Here is a 23960-nt window from a genome sequence, read left to right on the forward strand (position 1 = left end):
CTCCCAGGTCAGGAGGTCATGCCACCAAATCCTGAAGAGAGCACCAAAGGCCTGAAATTCAGCTCTGGCAGCCACCCCTCCACCTTCCAAAAGGCTACAAATATCTTAGATATATATGACCCAGTCCTATCTGGGTCTTATGCTGATGGATCTCACACTCTGTCAGTGTCAGGCCAGGCCTACCATTGCACTAGCTGCTCCAACAGCAGGCGTCTCACTACTGATGTTGCGGGAGCCAGGAAACCCCACATTGGCAGGAGAGAGCCACTGAACCACCGCCAGAGCAGGTAGGTTTCTGGTTGGACAGTTTGGGATCACAGGTGGACAGTAGGTGGTTCGAAGTGGGAAGCTGATCTATAGCAGTAGTGCAAACTGAGATCCTATGCTCCTTTTCTGGTCTGGACCCACTACCAGGAGTCTCAGTTTTGCTCAGTTTTGAACCAGTTCCGCTGGTTTAAGGAGACTTAAACCAGCAAAAGAGCTGATGTAGGTCTGTGGAAACCCACTGGAGGCCAGGTAGGGAGGTAAATAAAAGCGGTTTTAACTTACTTCTCCTGGGCCATCTGGCTGGGTGCCCCTCAATGCATGCAGCATACCCTGCATCAGTGGTGCAGCAGATAAGATTGGGCTGTGAAATATCTACATTTCAGGGTAGGCTACAGGGAGCAAATCCTGGTCAAGAAGCTCATGCCAGCCTTTCCTGAAGAGACCACACAACGGTGTGAAATAATTCTTTCATATTATCTTTCTCTTCTTTTAGAGTATTTGGGCAGCCCAATCCTAACTAAATTCCCCCATGCCGATGGAGCAACACCAGCACGGGCTACAATGCATCCTGTGGGGGGAATTTCAGCTGCTGGAGGACTTCTCAGGATAAGGGAATATTTGCCCAATTGACCCAGGGCAAACTTCAGCAGCTACAATGGATCAACTCAGAGCTGTGCCAGTGAAATCACTGGCATCCATATCAGCATGATCCATGTCAGCAGATCAAGCCTGGAAAGGAGTATAGGATATGGTATATGCCAGCGCAGCTGATTCTGCCCCCTTCTACGCCCAATCTGCCCACCACTGCCACACTCTCCCCACCCCATTATACCCCCTCTTCAACCTCCCTTCACCCTCCCCCGCACTGGATTTACCTACTCCAGTGGGAAGGCTCTGGCCTTCCTGCTGACACAGCTAGGAGACAGTGTAGCTCACTGAAAGAGCACCTGCCTTGCATGCAGAAGGTGCTGGGTGCAATCTCCTGCATCTCCAGATAAGGCAAACAAATGTTTCTATCTGAAACCTTAAAGAGCTGCTGCCAGCCAGTGTTGACCATCCTAAACTAAATGGGCCAATGGTCTGATGCCATCTAAGCCATGGTTGGCAACCTTCAGTCTTGAAAGACTATGGTATAAGCCTACAGCACCCGGTATTCCCAGGCGGTCTCCCATCCAAGTACTAACCAGACCTGAACCTGCTTAGCTTCCAAGATCAGATGAGATTGGGCATGAGCAGGGTAACAGTTACCCTACACATGCCCAATCTCATCTGATCTTGGAAGCTAAGCAGGTTCAGGCCTGGTTAGTACTTGGATGGGAGACCGCCTGGGAATACCGGGTGCTGTAGGCTTATACCATAGTCTTTCAAGACTGAAGGTTGCCAACCATCTAAGCCATCTTCTTGTTCTCCTCAGTTGACTATTGTGGAACTGCATGTCACTAGTGTCTCCTGCTGGTGAAAGAACAGTTCAGTACAACAGGCCAATCTGAAAGCCAACTCTCCATCTCTGACAAAAAACACTCATTATGTGGTACTATTGTAGGATCAAAAGGGGTAGAGTGACACAACACCACATACATGTGGCTGACCACAGCAGTAGTCATTCTAAGAACAATAGACCACCTACATTTAGTGGTTCACACCACACAGAAAAGAGAAAAAACTCGTTGCTGTTGCAAAACAGTTGTGGTCCCTCGGACAAAGCACACACGTTTTAGAAGGCAATAATTCTTTTAAGGCAGCATGAGTAACATTTAAGAAACCAAAACTCTGAGTCATGCTTGCCAAGGCCTTTCAATGATATGCCCAATCGTTTATCAACTCTAATTACATCTATGTGAGGAGAGTAAAATTCCAGCTCATCATACTAAATTGTTCGATTTTAGACTTAGTTAAAAAATAAAGATGTCCTCTTAGGAGAAACAGGCTTTGTCTTTTTACAAAGGCTAAAAGACAGGCAAGCTAAAGCTTAGAAAGTCAGATGCTTAAGGCCCAATGCTAAAAGGCACAATTCTAGATTTCACTTGCCATGTACTATGTAATGTGTAGCACATGGGCAGCCCAATCCTGAGTTGCCTGGGGCGCCCAGGCTCGGCGGCACAGAGAAGGCCTGCCGCCAGATCCTGTGCCTCCCGAGCTACCGTGGGAGGCACCTCGGGAGAAGGGAGCTTTCGTCTTCTTCTCCCAAGTAAGGCAAGCAGCCCTGCAATGGGGCTACTCATTTTACCGCCAACCAAAAGGTTGGCGGTAAGATAAAGGCATTCGTGTAGGGCTCTGTGCCTTGGATCCTGTGGAGCGGAGCACAGCAGACCCACCTTCCTCCCTCCCCCTGGCATGCCTCCCCCCGCCATCTCTCCACCTCCCCGCTGGCCTTCCCCCTCCCCAGAACGCCTCCTCCCAACCCCCGTCTCCACCCCGCTTACCGTGCTGTGGCTAGGCGAACTGGGAGACCGCCAAGCTACGGAAGCTGGACAACTGCCCCGTCTAGCCCAGCACTGGCCAGTGCTGGGCTAGCACAGGCAGGAGCCTGGTGGTGAGCCTCGCAAGCGTGCCTTATGGCACACTTGCAACAGTGCTCGACGGCATGGAGTCGTGCCATGGAGCACCGGATTGGGCTCTAAGGATGTGTAATCCTTAACAGTTAACACCTGTTACCTGTTCCTCTGTCTAATGAATACTTATATTTAGTATTTGCATATCACTTGATGTAGTCCTTACAACAATCCTGTAAGGCAGTGGTTCTCAAACTGGTGAGTCACAACGCACCAGTTCGTGTAACACTTCCCCCGTCCCTTTAAGGGGTGGGGGTAGAAGAGGGAGGCAGCGCGATCCCCAGGATTGCATCACGAGGGGGGGGTGCTTGTCCCTTACTTTGCATGATGTTGGGCTGCAGCAGGCTGCAGGAGGTGCAGGCAGCCCTTCACAGCGTTCCCCGATGCTTGGAACCTGCAAAAGAAGTGGGCGCAAAGCACTTCCATTTTGCAGGATGTGCTTTGCGCCCGCTTCTTTTGCAGGTTCCAAGCATCAGGGAGCGCTGTGAAGGGCTGCCTGCACCTCCTGCAACCTGCTGCAGCCCAGTATCATGCAAAGTAAGGCACAAGCACCCCCCCCTCGTGACGCGATCCTGGGGATTGCGTTGCTGCCCTAGGCCCTCCCACACAAGAACTTACTGAGGGAGTAAAGCTCCCTCAAAGTTTGAGAAACCCTGCTGTAAGGCATATTTTCCCCATATTGCAGCTGGGAAACTGAGGCTGAAAAGGTGGCTTGCATAAGGCCACCAAGTATGTCCATGGCACAGACTGGCATTTAAAACAAGGAAGTCCTGGTTCACAGCCCAGTCTCTTAGCCACTGCACTATCCTAGCAAGTCTGAGAAGGCTAGAGTATTTCCATCCAGAATTGTAGCAGCTTCAATGCATACTGGTTTGCTTTCAGGGCCAATTCAGTGTCTTGGGACATACACAGACCTATCCTAATACGTACTCAGCCCTTATTTGTAAACATCATCTTCCAAGAGGTAGTAGTGCATTCCTTCTTTACAAGACATTTATGACAAGATATTGTGACTCTATACAACAAGTATGGGAAGGAGAAGGGTCTTTGCCCGTGCACCCTCCAACAAACACATGAGACAATTTGCTTGGAATATAAATTGTGCCATTTTTATTGAAAGCCAATCACATGCTTGAGCAAATCTGCAGCAGGCCCAGCCTCACAGCCCCTTCCTTTAGTGCAGGGGTGCCTAAACCCCGGCCCTGGGGCCACTTGCGGCCCTTAAGGCCTCTCAATGCAGCCCTCAGGGAACCCCTAGTCTCCAATGAGCCTCTGGCCATCCGGAGATTTGTTGGAGCCCACACTGGCCCAACGCAACTGCTCTCAGCGTGAGGGCAACTGTTTGGCCTGTCGAGTGAGCTGTGGGATGAGGGCTCCCTCCACTGCTTGTTGTTTCACGTCTGTGATGCAGTAGCAGCAGCAAAGGAAAGGCCAGCCTTGCTTTGTGCAAGGCCTTTTATAGACCTTGAGCTATTGCAAGACCTTCATTCATTCATATAAGTTCATCTTTAATATATTCATTTATGTAAATTTATTCACATTTGAAATGTAAATTAATTCGGCCCCCGCCACAGTGTCAGAGAGATGATGTGGCCCTCCTGCCAAAAACTTTGGACACCCCTGCTTTAGTGCGAACGTAACCCAGAAGAGACAGCAAGCCACCATCTATTCCCCTTTTGGGTATTCTCACTCTGACTGAAAGCTGCAGCCTGTCAACTGTTTCTCTGTGTCATCCTTGAGGGGTCAAGGAAGCTGGATGGCATCACTTCCCCCAAGCTGGAAAGCCTTTGAGGTCAACTTTGCAATCCAAGCCTCAGGTCTCAGCAGACAACCTTTCTGAGTCAGACTTCAGGCTCACTCACTGACTTCTATTGACCTCATGATGGACGTCAGAATCCCTACCCCGGTCTGCCCAATACCTGGCAGAAGTGACTGGCTAAATAAGACCACCAAACCCAAAGAAAACAGTCCAGGGAAGGCAAAAAAACAGTTAGCCAAGGCCAAGCAGGTGGTCAGCAAAAAATCCCTACCGAGCAGCACAGGCAACCAGCGACTCTCAGACTGCAATGGGAGGCAATGGGAAGGTAGGTGAGAGTCAGCAAGCCAAAGCACACTGAGGCGGATCAGCAAAAAGGCCAGCAACCAGTGAAAGAAGCTCCATTCTCAGCACACAACAAGGTGCCAGAATTTCCCAACATTTTCCTCACATGATGGCAGGGCTGGGCAAGGAATTCTCCCCCCCCCCCCCCCGCAAAAAATGGCAGCAGCAGAGCAGCATTACAGTTGTAGCCAACATACTGGAACAACTTCCTGGAATGAGTCTGTTCACGTACATCTCTCTTGGCATGTACAGGAAAGAAGCCAGCCAGCCTGTTTAGCAAGGCTTTTTTTATGTTGGAAAGACAGACAGCAAAAGGCTATTGAGTTTGGTAGAAAATGGCTATGGGAGGATTTTTTACACATCTGCGCTATTGTTTAAATTTCTCTTGTAGGCTGCTGTGGTGTATCTGGAGATTTAATCTCTGTAAGCCATCCAAGCACATGGACGAACAAGACATAAATGTTTTGAATATGTAAATGATATATACATCCTGTCATTGTTGAATTTCCCCAATCTATACAAACTATCTCCAACATTTGTGAAGCAATTTAAAATCCATGAACGTCATCAATCACGTCATTTATCATTGTTATCTGACTCACAATAAGCTTCCCCTCTCCAGGTTTGCGCTCAGGATTTTTGACAAGTAGATGGAATACAGCCCTAACGTAGCCATGCTAAGAGGAGTATAATACTCAAGGAAAATATTGTCCTAAAAACATCCCTATTGGAACACCTAGCTCTGGATACTCTAACATTGCGTATGCTTTGGACAAAGCAGTGACTAATCCTTTTCTAAAATGTAGTCTGTGGAGATATGATGGTTGGTGGCATCTTATGGGAAACATTGAACTCGGCTCCTCTTTATGTAGGAAATCAAATCTTTGCATTCCCTTTTAGATGACTTCTCCGTGTCATTTTTATGTAATGTTCTCCTTTCCATGTGCTGAGGAGGGGGCAGTTGAGCATCAGGAAGTGATCACTATTGCACCAATGTTTCTGGATACAAAATACAATATTATGAGAATTCAGCTTTAATCTATGCAGCCGCTGACCTCCGCAGTCCCGCACCCAGGGCAAAGCTCCACGATGGCGCCCCCCCATGGGCTATCGCCACCCCCCTGCACATATATCCACCACTACCCCCACTCACCAGAGGCTCACGGAGCCTCACGCGACTGAAGCCCACACCAGAGAAACGTCTGTGAGGTTCCCTAGTGCTATAAACTGTGCTTCCAGCAAACTGGAAGCACAGTTTCTGCCTCTGTCGGGAGCCTCAAAGAGGCTTCCGTGGAGTCCTAGCGGCCGACGCCTGGGGCTTTTGCCCCATCTCACCCTATGGTAGGCATGCAACTGAATCTATGGTACTGACATAGTAGAGCCTATTTTTAGCACTGCAAATATGTATAGAGGGATCATAGAATGCAACAGGACATGCAGATGCTGCTATGTGTCACATCAAACTCTTTACAACTTTTCCTTGTTAACCCCTGCAACAAATTGTGCTGCTCTCCAATAACTATTTACAGGGTTTATCCACTAGGTTTCTTTCTATACCAACAGTGATAGATTTAGACTGTGGCCCACAAGAAAAGAATGCTGTTTTATGTACGTCTTTCAGCAGTGCCCCTTCCCCCAATAAAAAGTATCGTCAGTAAACGCATTGGAACAAATGAGGCATGTTTGAGACATTCAGCTTCGTTGCGGTTTCTCCTAACATACCACACAAACGCCTCTGGGACAGCAGCTCTTTTGGTTTGGACTTTGATGTGACTTTATTGCACAACTATGTTGGAAAGTTAACAGATTTTCACTTAATGAGGTGATGACCCCTCAGCTTGTCCACCCATCATTATATGGTCTTTGGTCTCATAAAAAATTGTCAAGAAGATATCAACACTACTCTAGCCTCTTTAGGCAAAAGGAGTGTTGTCAGGAATTGTGCAAGTTAGTTTTATTAACATACTTTGAGAATGGTCTAGTATTTACCTGACAAACACATAGGTGTAGACTAGAAGAACTCAGAAGAAATTCTACAGTCTCAGCATGCCAAGCAGGGCAGGAGGACTGGCTCAGTTGGTAGAGCTGCCGCCTTGTATGCCCGAAGATCTGAGGCTGCCAGTTCGAAACAACCGAGAACTGATGACACGCTGGTATACTGATGAGCTGACCCTCGGTGGCAGAGAGGAGTTGCCGTCAAGTGGAGCATGGGAGGTGAAGGGCCAGCGAGAGGCCAGACCGGGAAGGAATCCAGCTGGAAGGAGGAGTTCTATGAAAGACTAGAACTATTCAATTGTAAAAATCCCTACGGGGGTTTAGAACAGCCTGCCTATATAAACCGCCTTGGATTAAAGTCTGAGGAGAAATCTGACGACCAAAGAAAGGCAGTATATAAATACCTGTATAAATAAATACCAAGTATTAATAGGAGCCCACATCTATTCTGTCCTCTGAGAACTGTCATGTTGTAGGACAGTGTTTGACTTTGACCAAGGTGATGTGGTTTCATACTTCATGCTTTTTCATTCAGCACCAGTAACAGTTTGCAGGGGCTTCAGGGGAAAATTGCATGGACCACCATGATGCGCCTGCTTCCTGATGGCCAGATGGGCATTGGTGCTGCTATTGGTGCCGTCAACCCATGGTCGGCCAACACCGGTGGATACCCTGACAGGTGTGGCTCTTGACCAGTCAACCTGGCTCATCCTAATATCATCCGTGAACTAAATGAGTGGTCTTGGGCCACCACCACTAATGAGTTACCATTACCACTATCTCACAGGATTGCTGCAGTGATAAAACGAGAGGGAATCATAAGCTTCTTGGTGATAGGGAAGCAAATAAATAATTTTTAAAAATCATGATGTAAAATTAGGAATAAACCCAACATTTAAGAAGAGGAGGGTGATCTGAATTCCCCCCCCCCCCAATAGTTTCATATTGCCTTTCTTAAACCATTTCTGTCCAACGTTGCATATATGCAACAGGGACCAAATGTGTACACCTGTGGGCCAAGCAAAAATGGGTTAAAGGGCAATACACAAAATACTACTTTATGTGCTAATTAACATATTGCTCCATGTAGCTGGCTCTTAATATTAATCATATGTGTACTTCATATACCCATAAACACTCACTAATTCTATTTAACCCGCAAAACACATATTACTGATTCAAACAAACCATTCCATTGAGCTCAACAGGACCAGTTTCATGAATAACTACCATTCAATCTGAGGAAAGCTTTCAAAATTCCAGCACTCAACGATAGTATTTCAATAGGCAAACTTAGATTTGTGCATTTTCCAAGATGCATCGAAGAATCATGGAATATTTGAACTCAAATGTTGAAGTTTGTTGCAAAATTCTTTGAAAAATATTATTTTGTAGGCTGCCAGCATTTATTTTGGCAATGGATGCATCGGGTGTTTCTTACATGTTTCCATTTGGCATGTGCTCAGTGCTACTTACACATTAAAGATTAACAAGGCGCATTTAACCAAATTCCTCCTACTGCAATATGATCCCAAAGCATGAAAGACTCTTTGCTTACATTTAACAAAGGTAACCCCAAAGACTGAAGATAAGTAGCTAAGATGAAAACAATCACCAAGGTTCTGCAATTTGAAATGCCAGCATGGGAGAAATGCTGCCAACTAAGCTGTATGGAGATTCACATTTGTAACATATTCCAAATTAAACTGCATTGTCTGTAAAGAGTCAGTTTAAGGAGGTTGTTTGGCATACAGTTTTCCATTCAATCAATGATTTCTTCAAAATATCAAACACATTCCTGAAAAATATTGTCCTGTTTAAGAGACACTCCAATTGCAATAACCCCTGCAGTCAAATGTGTTTCAAAGCCCTTAGTTTGCACTAGAAAGTTAGCATGACAGTGATTTACTACCTGGCAGAGGCAATAACATTTCACAGGAACAACCCATGTAGCAAACTCTGAACTCAGCTGAGCACTGCACTAGGTGGAAGTCCGAGGTGAATTTTACATCCCAGATATTCAGATCTGAAGTGTGTCTTTAAAACGTCTGGGAAAATTCATGTGCCCATCATTTACTGTAATGGAATTTGAGAAAGGTAGCATTAACATTGACGGCACCTAGTTACTGGCTAACATCATCTGTCTATTTATCGAGATGGTCTCATAACTTCCACCCAAAATCACTGGATTAAATCAAAGTCATTAGTAGCTCCTTTCAGCACTTGCCATACACAGAAGCCTCAACTGGAATGAGATTTAAAACGTGCAATGAAAATTAAGCTGAAGAAGTCCGCCCTTACCTATAACAAGGCAAAGCAGAGGAAAGAAGGTCAGGACTCTCTTTTGGCCCAAGTCAGCATTTTCACTTTCACTCTGTTAACATAGTGAGATTATTAAGAAGAGGGAGGAGGGAGGGCGCTGGGGAGACGAGGTAAGGTCTGAAGTTCTTAGATCTTCCTTCAGAGTTTTAATCAGTCACTTCCCCGAGACCCAGCTTAACAAATTCCACTGTGTTCTGTCAATATTTGTATGCAGTCCCACAGAGGGCAGGCAGCCAAATGCACATGGTTTAAAGAGCCAAGAGGAGAAAACTGACACCCTTACAAACACTCCCTGCTTTGTCTCTTTTAAGGTGGTGCTTGAACATGTCATCCTTGCTTCTGACTGCCCGGTCAGAGACTCTGCTGCTCAGAGATTCCACCACTTGGACAAAAAATAAAAGCAACAGACCCTACATTCGTGGAGTGATCTTTCTGAACAACGCTTCTTGATTTTTGTTCTGGTGCCTTAAAAAGTTTCTCATGCATCTCTCTCTCTCTCTCTCCCTCCCTCTTTCTTTGCGTGCATGTGCGCGTGTGTGTATTGCTTTCAAGCAGCTGCCCTTTAAATGTATTTTAATTGGCTGGGATCTAGAAAGAATCTCATTTGGCAGTGATTTGCATTTGAAGCACGCCCCTGAACAACTGAAAAAGGCCTCAGAAGTGCCCAATTACTTTGTCCAAAGAGATGGCCAGAAATATCACTGGCTCCAACATAACAGCAAGGAACTCAATTATATAGGCACAATGATGTCATTAATGGCTTCCTGTAAACAGTTCTTAATTAATGGAAAATCATATTTTAAAGTTAAAATTTGGCAGCAAATTTATCAATAGGGATGTGAACTTGTAATCTAATTTCCTTTTTCAAACATTTGATAACAGAAAAAGATTTACATTCCCTGTATCCAGAAAGTAAATGCTTCTCCTTTGCTCTCTTGTCAATGAGTTTCTGAGTGCATTTTAAAATTGTACCAAATATTATTTGAAAGACCTTAATGCAATAGACATGGGTTCAAAAAAGATGTATATATAGTTCTCTACTATTGTAGCATTCATACATTACTCTTTCATATCAGTATAATTGTTTTCTTTTTGCCTGTGCTTTCAAAGTTCACAAATCTCTGCATATTTACATGGGGAAAATCCGATTGAATTCCTTTGGAATGCATATAGGATGAGGCTATGTATGCATGTAGGATGCATGTAGGATGCATCCTTCATCCTATGTATGCATTACATACATACACGTGTATGCATTACAATGCATGTAGGATGAGGCTATGGAATGCATGTAGGATGAGGGGATTTGATTGCACTGTGTTCAATGGAACTTTTATGCAGGTAAATATGGACCTGCTCTTAGCTTAGCTCTTAGCTTAGGACTCCATTCTTAGCTTTAGGTTCTTGCTTGCAGAGAATTATTGAAGTATCTTCTTTTTTAAACAACATAGCAAATACTATTAATAATAATAATAATAGCAAATGTTATAGACATATAGTAACTGAGAAGTTAAGAAAACAGGTATCCAGTCTATGTTTGGGAGACAATATGGGGAATCACAGAGAAAAGACAGAACCAAGTAACTAAGGGCACAATCCTAACCAACTTTCCAGCACTGGCATAGCTGTGCCAGTGGGGCATGTGCTGCACCCTGCAGTTGTGGGACAGTCATGGAGGCCTCCTCAAGGTAAGGCAATGTTTGTTCCCTTATGCCTCGGAGTTGCATTGCCCTGATGTCAGTGCTAGAAAGTTGGTTAGGATTGCGGCCTGTATTTTCAAAATCATTGGGGAACAGCATTCTTAATTTTGTTCCAGCAGACTACAGTGTCGCTTGGAATCTGTTTTGTGCTGGGTCTAATCCAATTAAGAGCCCAATCATATCCTCTCCCCCCCCCCCATAAAGCTGTGCCAAAAAGGTACATGCTCTATCTAGTGCAGGGATGTCCAAAGTTTTTGGCAGGAGGGCCACATCGTCTCTCTGACACTGTGTGAGGGGCCAGGGAAAAAAAGAATTAATTTACATTTCAAATTTGAATAAATTTACATATGTTTACATAAATGAATATATTAAAGATGAACTTATATAAATGAATGAAGGTCTTGCAATAGCTCAAGGCCTATAAAAGGCCTTTCCTTAGCTGCTGCTGCTGCATCACAAATGTGAAACAACAAGCAGTGGAGGGATCCCACAGCTCATGCGAGAGGTCAAACAGTCACCCTCACACTGAGAGCAGTTGCATCGGGCCACTGTGGGCTCCAACAAATCTCTGGAGGGCCAGAGGCTCATTGGAGACTTGGGGGTTCCTTGAGAGGCCTCGAGGGCCGCAAGTGGCCCCAGGGCCAGGGTTTGGGCACCCCTGATCTAGTGGAAAAGAGAGGATCAGGAGGCTTGGGAGACATAAGGGAAAATATTTTCCCTTGCCTCTGGATAAGCCTTCCACTTGCCAATTGGTTTCCTTGTAGCTGCACCAGCTCAAAAGCTGCCACAAGTCTGAGGAGAGAAAGGGGGCATGTGTTGGGAGGAGAGGAAGGAGACAGGCACAGGCCGTGTACACCAGTACAGACACCCCTCCTGCCTCTGTCATGCCCTCCCCCCATTCTGCCCTCCCTCTACCCCACTGCTACCTTGTCTGGTCCAGTGGGCATGACAGGTTCTGTTAGTAGAGTTACAGCATTGCTACCTCTTGTGGCAGCACTCACAAGATGGCTGCCAATAGAGTGTTGCACACTCTGTCAGCAGTCATTTTATGACAGCAGAAGTTTCTTCCACTGTCATAAACCCGTCCTTGTGACAGTCCAAAGCTATATAGGATTGGGCTGCCAGGCAGTGATCCTATGCACACTTGCTTGGGACTAAGCCCCATTTAACTCATTGGAACATATTTCTGAGTAAGCCTACATAGGACTGTACTATAAGTCTACCTTTCTAACAGCAGAATTTGGGCATCAATATCATGTCCAGTTTTTTCCCCCTCTTCATCTATTTTTTAAAAATTTTGCTTAATATCAAGCCTAAAGAAAAGTTCTAGAGAACTCAAAAGTTTGTTCATGACTTTGTGAGCACCTTTGTGTTTAACCTGGGATGTGCCATATTGTTCACTCACTCTTCATACAATATTGTCATCCATCCATTAGGCATCCTCTGTCCTCCCATATTTTCATCATGCTTAAACTGTCACATTTATTAATGGAAAAAAATCAGTTAATAATTAGAACAGCAACAGAGCTGTACAAAACAGCATGTATCAGCTGGAGTAAGCACTACTGTTCCATCTTTTCTTGAAAGGCACATGTCAGACCAAACAGAAACTGGAAGGGTAAAGAGGGGAGGACCCGTTTACTGAGTCCCCAAATCTATCAAGGCGTGGAAGGAACATTGCAATTCTGCCTGCAACTGCAAGCATAAAAGCCACAACTGGCTGGTGCTGCAAGCAGCCTGTCTGAAGTGCTCTGTGATATCTTAGATAGTCCTAATAAACGTTTTATGCTATAGTGACACAGAGAAAAGAATTCTGCCTTATCATGCAGTTCTTACATATTTGTCATATCATGTAACCAAAGCTTAACTTTTTAAAAATTCCCATGGATTAAATGAGAGAGTTAAGTATTTTGTTTTCTTCCCCTGAACTCAGTGGGTTTTATTTTAGCTGTATTGTGCCTTTAAAACACCACAAAACACATTTTATATTTGTTTTGGTTTAAACAGTGGTGCTCAGAGTTGTGATCGCTGCATACCGGGAATGCATTCCCTGTGAACCTGCATTCACAGTTCCGGAGTGCCGCAGCTCTTCTTGTCCCCAAATCGGGACAACACAACACTCTGATCAGTAACGTCTAAGGTGCAATGCAGAAATTTTAACACTTGACAGATGCAGAAATATGCAGCACTTAACACCTCCTGGTGAAGGGAGGGATTGCTGCTTCCTAGTGAAGCCTAAGTGCCTGGAGAGAGACTGATTGCCTCTGTGTGTATTTCAAAAGGTCAGCAAGGCTATTTTTAAATCACCGGAGCAAAGGGACTCTGTTTTTTGAATTGATTTGCTTTAGTGTGTTCTTTGCCATTCACATGAATTCTGGGAAGGGAATCCTCCCGAATAATGAGACTCAACCTGTATACACAAAATGCTCCTAGGGTTGACAACTTTTCTCTGCCAGAGCCCTTGTGCTTTAAATACCTACACTGTACACAAAAATCTAGCAAGTACAGCTTTTTGCACCTGTGATGAATCGAGTCCTTTCACCATAATGAGGAAGCCCTAGGATATATGCAATTTGGTGTGAGTTTGTCTTAGTCAAGAAGTATAGCCCACCATTATGACCACTGTAACCAGTACATCCTCAAAGCTTAACTTCAGTGGCTTGCACACAGGGACAGTCCCATTTGTTTGGATACAGCACCCTCCTTTGTTCACAGCAACCAGCTGGGGAGGGACTCAAAGAGCTTGGCTGCATCCTCAGGGACTACTAAGTATCCCACATGTTCCACAGCTCCTTCCTTCTCACCCAGCCTTCCAGAGATGTGCTCTCTTCTCTCATACTCTGGTCCAGTGGCACATACTGAAGCTGCTGCTGGCAGCAGCTGCCTTTTCAACGGAGCAGAAAGAAGAGTGAGTTGGATGGTTGTGAGGGCCGCCTCAGATGCTTTCAGAGACACTCCTCCATTCAGTCCTTTATGTACACTTTTTTCTAGTTTCTTTCTCTTCCTCTCCTTCACTCCAGCATGGGCCAAAAGAAAGAAAGTTTAAACAAACACTCTTTTGCCCATTGGCTCACCACACACGACAAGCCCTGCATGCTCCAGTGGCTCAGCTGACACCTGACTGGCAGGTGGAGGGCTGAAGGTGGAGGGTAGGGTGCTGAGGAGAGGGAGTGGGTGTATGTGGAGGAAGGAAGTAAAGATGGTGAGGAGTCCCAGTGCATGCCACTTTTTAAAGGGGGTGCAGCACCCTGCACAACTGGAGAATCCTGATTGCACAAGGGCTTTGTGGGCATATAAAGATAGCAATATTGTATGATTCTCAGCAACCTGGAAATTTGGCAATGATATGATGACGAAATTCCTAGTTGTCAAACTCTGCAATGGGTGACACCAATACTAGTGATGCCACTGCTTAACCTTAGAAGGGTATTAGCAGCAAAAGTATAACTGGCATCTGACCAGAAGAAATAACTGGCCGATGCTAAATTTGTTCAGGTTAAATTTGTTCATAAGGCAAAAAAGCCCTATCAGAAGAAGAAGCTGGCAAACCAAATCTTAATAAATTGTCAACATGAACTGAACCAGTCTGATATAATCTCTCCCATTTATCCCCCAAGGAAGTGGACGGGGGGGTCATGAAAGTTTCTGATCAAATACTCATAAGAACATAAGAACATAAGAACAGCCCCACTGGATCAGGCCATAGGCCCATCTAGTCCAGCTTCCTGTATCTCACAGCAGCCCACCAAATGCCCCAGGGAGCACACCAGATAACAGGAGACCTCATCCTGGTGCCCTCCCTTGCATCTGGCATTCTGACATAACCCATTTCTAAAATCAGGAGGTTGCGCATACACATCATGGCTTGTACCCCGTAATGGATTTTTCCTCCAGAAACTTGTCCAATTCCCTTTTAAAGGCATCTAGGGTAGACGCCAGCACCACATCCTGTGGCAAGGAGTTCCACAGACCGACCACACGCTGAGTAAAGAAATATTTTCTTTTGTCTGTCCTAACCCGCCCAACACTCAATTTTAGTGGATGTCCCCTGGTTCTGGTATTATGTGAGAGTGTAAAGAGCATCTCCCTATCCACTCTGTCCATCCCCTGCATAATTTTGTATGTCTCAATCATGTCCCCCCTGTGTCAGTGATTCTCAAAAATTGTGTCAGTGTCTGTGTCAGTGGTTCTCAAAAATTGGGTCACAGCCCACCATGGGCCCCAGACCCACAGTTTGAAAATCACACAAAGTATTTGATCAGAAGCTTTCATGGCCTCCCCCCCCCCCATCCACTTCATCAGATGCAAGAAAGCTACCATGACTGTCCAAGACCACAATATCTGGTGTTGAATGAAAAAAAAAAAAGTAATTAGCTATTCTACTGCACAAATCTAATTCAACACATCTCTCAAGTCAGAATGAAAATAGCATGGGCCATGAATACATGAAAACCATGCCACAGTTTTTATGTCAGGTATGACACAGTGGTATGACAATGAGAGACCCTCTATACACCTAGGCAATTCTAGGCACACACATTTCTCATGCAGTAGCCAGCCAATGCAGACTACTCTGGGGCTTCCCCAAATCCTGTTTTGTAAAGCATACATTTGGAGGCTGGAAAGAAGGGGTAAGAGGTCATGTGGAGTGGCTTGTCTAGGTCAACCAGGCTCTGGCACCAAGGAGCTCTGTGATATTAGAGAGGAGCTCCTTCTTCATCTCTCCCAGCCTCTCAGACTCCAACTTGTAACTAATGTACCTCATTGGAGCTTTGGAGATTACCTACTCTGGATAGAATTTTTCCCCCGTACACAGATCTATACCAACGCTAACGGGTTCTCACAAATAAAGGCTAGAGATTGTGCCCCAAATAAAATGTCTTTTCAGAAGGTTCCATTCCCTGAATGTTTATCTGTATAACAAAAACTTTTAATATCCCAGTGGGTCATTTAGACTGAGGAGTAAGGCTGCATGTACATGGTTACAACTGTGGCTCTCCAATAAGGGGTTCATAAGAACAGAAGTTAAACATATGTCTAAGCGTGTGCCAAACATGGGCCTTCGTCTATAGAATGATAGTAAAGATGTATTTTTCCAGCTACAACATAACACAGTCTTCACTAAATGTTTTATGGCAACTAAGGGCTTTGGAGAGTTATGTGTAGTATATTTAGAATACACCATGAATATATTAAATTAGGAATATATCCAATAGGAATTCACATGAACGACAAGAACTTAAAGTTATTCCAGATATGTTCAAATTAAAGTCGGGATATGGAGAAAGGTAAGTAGATCAGGTGTCCCATGCATTTTAAAGTATGATACTTCATAGTCTTGCCAAGAATTTAATGCTAGAACCACAGAGTTCCAAGACACTTGCTGAAAGGAGCAGAAATTATAGAACTGTCTTGTGGCTGATACATATGTATCTGCGCTATTGTGGGCCACTATGAGATACAGCAAGCCCTTGGCCTAGATGGGCCCTTCGCCTGATCCAGCAGAGTTCTTCCTACGTTCTTGTGTAGTGTTTCATTACTTAATCTGGGAACATTCAAACCTGATTCATATGTCTTTTTCATAGTTTTATACAATACAACCATATGGAAGCTACTCAAGGTACCAAGACATAATGTGATGCCAGGTATCATGATTAAAAATCACCAAAATGACACGATGAAGCATTTCGCTTGCCATGCTCAGTGGACTCCATATGTCTGCATTGTAAACATGCACTACCATGACAGTCTTTGGCATCAATGACTTTCAGTTGAGTGTGCAAATTTCCTCCACGGGTAAGAATGGTGTTTGAGCTTATATTGGGTGCTATGAACATTTGGTGGTGTTTAGTCTGTGTTAACTGTTTCACAAATCAAGCCCATCACCTGATGGTTAAATACACATGCTTATTACTCATCTGCCAAAGAAATGTAAATCCTTATCTCAAGTGATGGGCATCCAGTAACAGATTCGTAATTGGAAACAACTAGAAAAGTTCTTCGATCATTTCCTCGCTATGAAGACATGCATCTTTGCATCTTGATTCAGAAGTCCATATAATGGTGAATTGGGCTTGCTTCCAAGTCATTATGCTTACATCTACCAAAAGTTATCAAGCACATACCTGTCTAAGACTGCCACTTTATTTAATTAATGTTTTCGGTTGGGGGATACTTTCAGGTGTACCTGCACTCAAAGCTCTAGTAGAGCTACATTACTAAAGTTCTCCAGATTCTTCTGTATTCATGCTTTGTGTAGGTCATCATTCGAGATAGGCAAGACCTCCAAGAATTATATAAGAGGATATTGTTCACAGTCAGAATGCTAACTTTGAAGCACTATTCAGTCCAACTATTTCAAACCTTTACTATTCCCTATCCAGCCAATTCACCAAGCCCTATTCCCTCTTCAACACCTAAACATCAACCCTGTCAGCTTAAAAAACACAAGTGATAACATGCACAAAACCTTTTTACACTATTAGTATGTGAGAAACTGGAGGAGCAGGAGGAAGAAGGGGCACCAAAGGACATTCTGACCACTAGAAGTCTTACCAAGAGCCTGAGTCTATTTATAAGAACATAAGAACAGCCCCACTGGATCAGGCCATAAGCACATCTAGTTCAACTTCCAGTATCTCACAGTGGCCCACTGTGTATAGTATAGATACTATACCAAATTTTCAAGCAACTTTGTACAATATTAAGGACTAGAACCTTTTCCAAACAAATTGCAAAGATTTCACAAAACACTGCCATTATACAATATTCTAGGCTTCATTGCTATTATCCTCACCAAAGCCATAGCTATTTTTACAGTCCTTACATAAGAAGTGTTTGATTAACTGGTGATTGAGTGATGGATTTGTTTCATATACTGTATCTGTGATTCTACAAATAAGCAAGGATTAATAATAATAATAATAATAATAATAATAATTATTATTATTATTATTATTATTATTATTATTATTATTATTATTATTATTATTATTATTAAGGGCACACAAGGTGGCTTACAACAATTAAAAATACAACATTAAAAACAATAATAAAAACAATTTACAAATAATTAAAAATCTAAAAAACAAACCCCATGGATTCTCATATAAAAAAGCAAGAAAGCCAGCCAGCCTGTCAACAATTAAACGCTTTTTGAAATAAAAAGGTCTTCAGTCCACGCAGAAATGTTAGCAAAGAGGGAGCAGTTCTCAATTCTAAGGGGAGGGTATTCCAAAGTTCGGGGGCCACCACCGAGAAGGCCCTCTTCCTGGCCGCCGCCCCTCTCACATCTCTTGGTGGCAGCACAGTCAAAAGGGCCCCCCCAGATGATCTAAGAACCCTGGGCAGGATTGTAAGGAAGGAGGCGGTCCCTCAAATACCCCGGCCCCGAGCCATAAAGGGCTTTAAAAGTCAAAACTAGCACCTTGAATTGGGCCCGGAACAGAACCGGCAGCCAGTGCAGCTGCCGAAGCAACGGCTCGACAGAGTCAAACCAACGTGCTCCAGCCACCACATGAGCAGCCGCGTTCTGTACTAATTGTAATTTCCGGACTGTCTTCAAAGGCAGCCCCACTTAGAGCGCATTGCAATAATCTAATCTAGAAGTCACTAGGGCATGGGTTACTGTGGCCAGGTCCGCACAGCTCAGGAGATTGGGACTCAAGTAAGGTGACTTGACTCAGAGTCGTGAAAATGTGTGTTTTGCTGAACTCATGCTTGAGTCGCACATGTGGAAGACTTGGAACATCCAAGTCAAGGGCCCCTTGACTAGGCACTTGCCCCCGTGCATGCATACTCAAGTCTGCCTGCGTCTGGGTGTGCCTGCTTACTGTTTTTGAAAAAACCTCATGGGGCCATCATTCAGACCAGGCAAGCAGCAGGGAGGTTCCAGCCAGGAGGCAGAGAAGGGTTAATGTTTGCTTTTGCATCCAAGCAGGAGGGGAAGAGGCGTGTGTGGGCTCTTTTGCCCATCTCTGATACGAAGGAATGATCATTGGACAAAGTATGAGTGTTTTGATATTTTCTTTGGCTGAGGTAGGGCAAAAGAAGGAGCCAAGGGGATACTTGCCTTACAATTGGCTGGAGAAGTCCAGGGAGGGGGAGGGAGGTGGGGGAAGGCTCTTTTGCCCATCTCTGATAGGAAGGAAGGAACTGATGATCATTGGACAAAAGATGGGAGGTTTGATATTTTCTTTGGCTGAAGTAGGGCAGGAGGAGGAGCCCAAGGGGATTTTTGCCTTATTATTGCCCTGGAGAAGCCCAGGGAGAGGGAGGAGGCAGGGAAGGGGGAAAGCAGTTCATAGCGATCATGCTTTCCACTACATGGCTGCTCTGAGTTCCATTGTTACTTGGGGGGGGGGGAGGAACCTCATTGAATGACCGGCTACAATGGGACTACTTCTGAGTACAGCTGCAAAAGACTGGATCATCCTAATAACCTTCGCAGCTGCTGTGCATGACCATCCTCCCTCTTGCTGCTTCTATCCCTGCTCTCTGTGGAATGTGAGAAATATGGAATGACCTCTACGTCACCCAAGGTGGCTTGCTGCAGAAGATGGAGGATTCTTCTCGATGCTGCAGGAAGTGGCTATCTACAAGGCGAAGCTGGCACTCAAAGCAGCAAGGAGATTCTAAGCAGCACATGGGAAGATTTCTGACTTTTCAACCTTGCATACATTTGATATTCTCTCTTAAAAATAACTTTATATGCAAATTGACCCAGTTTGTATTTCCTCAGACACAAGCACAGCAAAAAAAAGTCAATATGTTTTGCAAGGGGAATGCCCATCTTGCAAGGGGAATAGACAATATTCCTCAGCCTTCTGCAAGATCCACAGTGCATTCTTCTGCATGTCTGCTCAGAAATAAATCCCACTGAGAACAATGTGGTTTACTCCCAGGTAAGTCTGCACAGGATTGCAGCCTTACCCTCTCAACAAGCCTCAGCAAAGCAGTAAAATACCAAGGTTTTCTGGTTGCCGTTGCATACAAAAAATAGAGAGCCTTTCATAACTGAGAAAATGTTAACCATATGAAACAGTTACTATTAAACCACTTATTAGCCCCAAGGAAAACAAGAGAGAGAGAAAAACAGAGGATAAGTATTACTTTTAAATTTTAAACAGTGTTGTTTTTTTCCCCTTCACAAAAATGGTGCATATCAGAGGAAAGATAATCAGCCCTTCAAAAGCAAAGACATCAACAAGCAAGAACTATTTTCACCGTTTCGAATGGCAATTCTCCACTGTTTTCTTTTCCTTCCTTAGGCTGCCGGTGCGTTGTTGGTTGAAGGGAGCAAGAGTCATACGGTATCGGAGAAAGAGGGAGATGAACTTATGGCAAAAGAGAAGCCCCGCAGAGAATGAGAAGCTAATTTATGGCAAAGCGGTAACTTCACAGAGAATGGAAAGCTAATTTTCTGCTACACGCATTCAGTGCATTTATGTGTCATAGTCACAGGCCTTGCAAAATATTTTTGTGTAAATATATAGATGGCTGTTGGAAATAAATAGATGCTGGGAGGGTGAAACAATCTTTCCTAGGGTAGAAATAGGATAGAGGAATAGTAAGTGGTAGAAACTCTTTCCATTTCCATGTGTCAATGAAGGGGAGGAGAGAATGGAAAGCAAGCGGATACCAATGCTGTTATAAGTAGCTGCCTTATACTAAAGCAGAACAGTTGGTCCACTGAATTCAGTTAGGGCTCCCTTGACGGACCGCAGCATTGCTTCAGGGTTCCAGGCAGGGGCCATGGTCTGAACATAGAACCTTCTGCATGCAAAGCAGATGCTCTTTCCTACAGTCCCATCCTGTCCTTTGAGGGAAAGATCTTGAACAAGAATACTATCTATCACCACATTAGCATCTGTTGCGGAGATGTTCCCAAGATGGCATCCGCACTTCTGGGGTGTTTGGATAATTTCTGTTCTCCTCCTTCTCTCATAGTTGCTTCCAGTGGTTCCGGAGGTTCAGCTGACTTCACTAGTGTGGCACCACTACACTAATAATATTATTGCTTGTAGGCTTAGGGCTCTGTTCTCCTCTCACTTTGTCTAACACTGGCACAATGTTGATCTGCATCAATGTTGACTCCACCTCAACAGGAACAACTATAAAGATTCACAGCTGGGTGGAGAGATATTGCCTGCCAACAAAGCTAGCTGTGTCTGTTGAGGAATAGTGAGTGGTGGAAACTCTTTCCATTTCCAAGTGTCAATGAAGGGGAGGAGAGAATGGAAAGCAAACATTGGGGACAGACCTCCAGCTGGCACTGCTAGAGTTTCCCACTGAGAAGACAAAGGGGCAAGGCAGATCAGAGCCAGGTCAGACTGCAAGCAAAATGGGGCTTGAAACCGCATGCTCCCTCATTGAAACTGCAATGTGTGAATCTGGCCCTAACTGATTTTGTTAACAAGAGTGCAGAGAGCATTTCCTTAGATCAGACTGGCTGATGATTGAGGAATTTATGCCTCTTCTCAAAGCATATGTAAAGCATTAGACAGCACATTGGCAGTTTGTGGCAGCGTAAAATGGAGGCATTTGTATTCAGTAATTTGTATTCAGTAATTGTAATAACCTATACTGTATTTATATTTTGTTCTATCATGCTTCATAGCTAACTGTTCATAAAAAGAGAAAAAAAGTGTGTGAGTGTTTTAGAAGTGTACTAGTTTGTTGTAGTGAGTGCTGTATCAGTTTCACAATTCCCTGCTGTGCAAATATTGACATATGCAATGTTGTACTTTCCAGAGATAGGGTGGGAATCTATATAAACAAGGAGCATATTTCAAGGCAGATAATGAAAGCTGTTTAAGGTGGGAAGAGAGCCAAACTGTCTAAGGTACAGGTTCAGACAACCAAAGAACAGAAGTGCAAAAGAAACAGGGTGTAACAAAATTAATCCAAATTATCCTCCCACACGGAAGGCCCATGTGCCTTGGGGTGACTCAGATTTTGCTGCCCTGAGGTGACGGTGTCAGTTTCAAATGAAAAACATTTACTTTGATGCACCTTGACAAAAATGTCATTTTCAGTTTCTAGAATAACTTACTTCAGAATCTGAAAGGAGAACCAGCATAACTAGGCAGAACATGATTCACATGTTAGCACTCTAAAGCAATTTTTATTTAAAAGATTTGGCAGAATAGCAGCTACCAGATGTAAGCAAGGCCTGTTGTCTAAAGACAGAAGTACGAAATACTTCAGAATACTCTGGAACCATTCATGCACTCTTGCTTGCAAGCAACAAAATAGAAATGAATACCTAGAATTTTAATGAAATTCTGCAGAATTAAAAAAAAGCAACATCCTGCCACAATCTGCATACAGAGGAAAAGAGAGATCAACACGGTAAAACAGAAAGACACAAAACTATAACAAGATCATAGATCAAAACCAAGAAATAGAACTGAGGCAATTGCATGCATTTCATCTAATTGACTTCACCTTCATGCTGCAGTTTTGTACCAAGCAACACATGTGGTACGCATCCCACTCATTGCCATGAATTGCATAAGGATTACACATGCTTACATATGGATATGCTCAGGGATGCTCTGTGCCTCCTTGCTGCCAGAAACCCTCCCAATAAGGGTAATCCCTGCCATGGAAAGCCAGCTCTGGATATGATACTGTATAACAAAGCCACAGGGATGATTTATTCCATAGTTTCCAGTTCTTAATTTTATTATGTCCCCACTAGTCAAGAACTATCATTTATTTTCATTCATTTACAATGTTCACTTTGTAAACTTTTTTCTTGAAAAACAGTGTATCAATATTCTAAAGCAGTGGTTCTCAAATTTTTAGCACTGGGACCCACTTTTTAGAATGAGAATCTGCCAGGACCCACCGGAAGTGATGTCATGACTGGAAGTGACATAATCAAGCAGGAACATTTTTAACAATCCTAGGCTGCAATCCTACTCACACTTATGCAGGAGTAAGTCCCCTTATCATTGTTAAAAGCATATACATAGTAGCCTGTTAAAAGTACAAATGTGTAACATTTCCCCAAATGCAGTCACATACCATCAAGTCTAATATATTAAAAATAAAATATTGAAATGAATGGGAATCCACCTGAAATTGGTTCACGACCCAGCTAGTGAGTCCTGACCCACAGTTTGAGAAATACTGCCCTATACCCATACGTTTGAGATGGGGATGGATTGGGGAGAATCAGGGCAGATTAGCGAGAGGAACAGGCCAGGCTGGTGTGGTTCAGTGGTTGGAGGGGGAGGATCTTGGCAGCAGCCACACAGGCCAAGATTCTATCCCCCCTTCCCAGCCCAGACCTGCCCCCAGGTGCCACCTCAAACTTGTGCCAAAAAAGCACTGGTGCAGGCCCAGGCAGCCTATGGAGACGTAAGTACTTACCTCTCCTGGAATGTCTGTTTCCCCCCTCCCCAGCCCATCGCATGCAGTGTGACTGCTGTCAGTGGTGCTGCATACTCTGGGCTGGCAGGGATAGGACTGGGCTCGTAGTGTGTTCATGGCAGAGGCAGGATTTGAACCAAGTCATGATTCTCAGTTGATATCTTTAGCCACTACATGACACTAACTCTCACATCTAACCTAATGCATTAAAAAGGAACTGGGTTTATAATGTCTTGGGAATACTGCTTAGGTAGCGACATGCTTCCCTCGTATTTTTGCTCACTCTCTCCTTCATTATAGGGATGTTTAAAAAATATGCACAATTTTGTTCATGTATTGCTTTAATAGCAACACTCAAACACTTCTATAGACATCAGCAAATTTAGCCCCTAACCACCCCAATGAAGCTGCAATTATGATAATTAGACAATGGCATCATGTCATCAATATGCATTCTGAGGTACAGCCTGTGTAAGACATAATTAACTGGAAATGTAATTAAAGTTTCTCTCCCTTAGAGAGAGGTAAATATAATCACAACCCAGGCATACATTAATAGAACAACTGGCTTCTGATCAAGATTATACAACTGTCAACATGAGTATAAAGTACAGGAAAAGAAATGCAGGGAGGTCTAATAGG

The 23960-nt window shown here is 44.0% G+C and overlaps 2 pseudogenes; one reads left to right on the top strand and one right to left on the bottom strand.

Moving 5' to 3' along the window:
* Positions 1 to 1402: 1402 nt before the first annotated feature.
* LOC136637525 (5S ribosomal RNA) lies at positions 1403 to 1522 on the bottom strand (annotated as a pseudogene).
* Positions 1498 to 1617, top strand: LOC136637849 (5S ribosomal RNA; annotated as a pseudogene).
* The last annotated feature ends 22343 nt before the right edge of the window (positions 1618 to 23960 follow it).

This window comes from Tiliqua scincoides, chromosome 1, assembly GCF_035046505.1.
Source record: "Tiliqua scincoides isolate rTilSci1 chromosome 1, rTilSci1.hap2, whole genome shotgun sequence".
Lineage (NCBI taxonomy): Eukaryota > Metazoa > Chordata > Lepidosauria > Squamata > Scincidae > Tiliqua > Tiliqua scincoides.